The following is a 4,277-nucleotide window of genomic DNA, read 5'->3' as shown; positions in this document are numbered from 1 at the left end:
GAAAATTATTCTTAACAAACAAAACGCCAATTAGAGCCGCTGCGGTTCTCTCGCCGGCGCCTCTCGCTGCCGTCCGGACGGCAAAGTTTCCTCTGATTAAACGCGTCCCCAATTTACCATTTTTAAATGAGTTTGGGAATTTGCATTTCAGATGTCCCCGAGACAGGGTCTGCGAGACGCGGGGGACACGGGCGGCTTTTTGAAGTTGATTAGCGTGTGATCCGCCTCGCTCTTACCTGCGCGACATCAAAGTTTTGTGGTCGCGGCGCGGAGAGGCCAATCACACCTGGCAGAGTCGGGCGAGGGACTTAAAAGTGTTTTTCCTCATTATTGTATGCAAAGGAAACCTATATTTTAATATTCGTTTAATATGGTTCGTTAGCGTTTAATGACCGAGCCGCGGAACGTTCCAGACGTTCCAATCATCGCCTCCTCTTCTTCTCTTTGAAGCTTTCGTTTCAGAGTGGGGCTCTTTCCTGCGCATGTGAGACGCTCTGCGGACGTGAATGTGAGACTCCGAGGCCTCCCACGTCCTTGTCAGGGCGACTGCTGGACGGACTCAGGACGGCCCCCGGGACCCGCGGCGATGCTCGATTTAAGATAAAAAGTGCCAGATTTACCCTGAAACGTCAGAAATTAGGCAGCTCCGGCCGCTGATTATTCGTTGACAGAAACGCGTCAGGGTTTTAAAGATGTAAACAGGTGAAGATAGGAGCTGTCAGGATCCAGAGTTTTACACCAATCCTGGGGTTGATGGGCAGATTCTCAGGGTTTTTACCCCAGTCTCAGGGCCACTTGGGGAGCAATTAGCGCAGAAACCCGGGGCAGAAGATGAGGAGCCGGCACACAGCGCTACGGTCAGGGCAGGCAGCAGGCAAAGTCAGTTGCAATCCAGCAAAGAAACAGGAACAGGCCACTCATACAGGTGTGAGAGGGGCAACAATACAGGTGTGAGAGGGGCAACAATACAGGTGTAAGTATTAAGAAGAGCCAAAAAGCCACACCTCACACGTCTCTGGCATACGGACGGCGGGAAGAATTATTCCCATTAATGATCACAGGGGTTTGAGGGCCAAAGAGGGACTGGTAAAACTAAACGGGGACACTTGGGAAGTATGCCAGACACTAGCGCTCTGTGCAGCCGTAACTTAGAGCGCCGCACTTTCTGGCAGAGCTTTTTCCCGCCGCGTGCCGTAACCAAAACCCACAAAAGAACACGGATCAGGGCAGGATGCGCCGCCGGCGCCACGGAATAAAATGCAAATACGCCGGCGCTCTAATCAGTTAATTGGTTTATTAAATGGAAAAAAAACAAAGGCTTGTTTGCAATCCGGAGCCGCGATGCCGCTAAACACACAGCTCAGCCGGAGTGCCTGAGAGCCGCGCCATAATGATGTTTATGCAGCACTTAGCGAGGGGCTGCGGCGGCGTTATCTCCCCCTGCCACGGACGCATTGCAGAGCGAGGGCCGGCGTGCCTGCAGAGCGGGGTCTCTTATCCCAATCTTCTGTTTGCTCATCATCTTCAGTCAGAGGGGAACGGCTCGGCTCCATTTTACTTTTTAATAGCATTTTAGAAATGGCAGTGCTGCGGGTAAACACGAGTGTGATTGCCGGGAGGATGGAAGTGCCTCCTCGCCCGTGGAATATTTGATCTGTTTCTGTAGGGATTAGAACGCGTGGGGGAGGGAGGCTGTGCCGGCGGAATAACAATGGGGAGCGGAGGCCCGAGATGCCGTGTGCCGACAAAAATGGATGGAGGCTCAATGACCTCTTCTATGTCGGGGTCTCCGGCAGGGGCCCCGCGTCTCTCGTTGCCGAGTCGGGAAGGCAGGGGGCAGATATTACCCAACGCAGCAAAGTACCGGCAGAGAGGAAAGTCACCGGCGTTCAACACCAAACCTAGAAACTGATTGTCCCATTATTAGTGGCGCCCCAATGAAGAGCAGCGATACCGAGCATGCGCTGCCGGGGCATCTCCCGACGCCACTCATTGACTGAACTCACAAATAACCCGTCTGGAAATTCCCGGAGTGACTCTGTTTTACGGAAAACTCGGAAAAGTTTCCTGGATAAGGTGAAGCCAATTACCACCCGCTTTACCCACCAGGAGGGTTTTTACCCCTAAACCTTTACTGCCCACCTTGCAAGTTAGCTCTAAACTGAAACGTGCATGGGATAGGCATACGGCTCCTGAATCTAAGACTGGGAGGGTGGTGGGTAAGTGGAACAGCCTCCCAGCAGAAGTGGTAGAGCGTAATACAGTGAGGGGATTAAACATGCATGAGCTAGACATACAGCTCCTGAATCTAAGATTGACTGATTGAGTCTTTACAGCAGGAAAAAAGAGGGACTAGACGGGGGCCAGATGGGGCCGATCTGCCGGCAGGTTGACTTTCATGTATCTACCATGCAGTAGCAATCCCATCAAGCCAGTTCTAGGTTTCTCCTGTAGGCTACCTGCTGGTAATGAAGGAGTTAACCCCTGGGGTTCTTTATAGAGAAGGGTCTGAAATGTCTGCTAAACGGAGACGCTCTGGTGTATATAACACGGACAGAGGGGACCCTGACAGGTATGAGTCTCACCCACGGGAAACCGATGCCCCCGGATCTGATGCCCCGTCACAGTCATCAGTTGAATGGCCCTGGGCCAGCCCTATCACTCCCAGAAATCAAATCCGGCCCCATCCCCCACAGTAAGAGCCCTTGAGCTTTAATATTCCAGATGAGAACCGTCCCCGGCCGGCACGCGTGAAGCGGAGTTGAAACGCGTTTACGTTTTACATGTTTCGCCCGGCGCTTCTTTTACTTAAATGTCTGCCATGAGGCCCGTACATTTTTAACTCCGCGGAGGAACGTAGGGACTGAGTGCACCGGAAACAGGTCGCGTCACACAAAAAGCCGCGGAACTGCATGGAAAAGAACTGCCCGGGGGTGAGAGCGCATGCGCAAAACTACCCCCGGCAGGGGCTACATTTTGCATGAAAAAACTTTAACCTCAGCTCCAGGCAGGGCAGTTACACCGTTGACAGGGTAGTGAGCGTGGGGCACAAGTGTCCTGGGGCTTTTATAGAGACAATCATTGTATGACGGGGTAACACATCAGTGACATCCAACTTCTCACTGAATCGGCGTCACCGGCTGGCAGTGGGGTTCTCGCCGGTCTCTGAAGCTCTTCGTGGTTAAATTACACAGGGGGCTCCTGCTAAGTGGTCTCACCGGGGAAACAAAAATTGCTATTTTCCAGTGACTGCACACTATGAGGATCAGAATATGGCATCATAGGCCAAGAATGGGCCCAGATATGACATCATACCCCAGCTCTCTGCCCTGGGCACACCTATGACATCATATCCCGACTTCCTACCATGTGCATGACATCATACACCAGCTGGGGTTTGGCAGCAATACATTACAAAACCTCTTCCGTCGGTGCCATAACTCTGTGTAGCCCACGCAGGGCAGATCGAGACCTCAGCGGTCCGCAGTCTGTGTGAATCTCGCTGCTGCGGGGAGAGACCGTCTCATTCCCTGAGCCCCGTCCGGAGCATAAATCATCCCGCCTGCAGCGGCCTGCCCCCCCTCCCCGTCTCTGCCCGTTTGGGGACGGATGGCATTTGGGTGACCCTTGCGAGGAGGATGCCGTTTGGCTGCAGTCCGATGCTGTCAGGGCTCGCTTTGTACCGGCCGAGGATCTGCTGAATAAAAGGCAGGAGTCTCCGTCCCACCGCGGTGTCTGCTTTCAGGAGCCATTCAGCAAATGCTAATTTACAGCAATTTGCATGGGAAGCCGGTGCTATCGCAGCCTCGCATCGCAGCATCGCAGCCTCCCATCGCGGGACTCATCTCGGCTCCATTACCGAGTCATCGTTAGCTCCAGCACTGACCTGCTGCCAATTACAGGATCGTAATTAAGGGCAATGCTCTAGTAATTATGCCTCTTTACCCCGGATCGGGTGACGCACGGATCTCCTCACCGGGAGCCTTTGCCAAGTCTTTGTTCTAGACCAACCGGTCAATTGGCCAGATGCATTTTGGAGTTAACACTTTAAATGCCAGCAGCAAAGTAAGAGGCATCCTTACCATGTGAAGGGGTCTGGGGGGGCTCATGGGCCAACCCAAGACCAGATCCCTGACCCAAAGAGCTTACATTAAAAAGTTTGCTCCTAGCCAGAAATCACGGGGGGCGCGCTCATGTTTCCAGATTGGATCGCATTATGTTGACTCCATTTTCAAATAACTTCCCTTCAGGAGGACAGTAAAGATAACATGCGCAAA

The sequence above is a fragment of the Spea bombifrons genome, chromosome 11 (genome assembly GCF_027358695.1).
Source record: "Spea bombifrons isolate aSpeBom1 chromosome 11, aSpeBom1.2.pri, whole genome shotgun sequence".
NCBI classification, from domain to species: Eukaryota; Metazoa; Chordata; class Amphibia; order Anura; family Pelobatidae; genus Spea; species Spea bombifrons.
Note: the sequence above shows the minus strand (reverse complement) of the source record.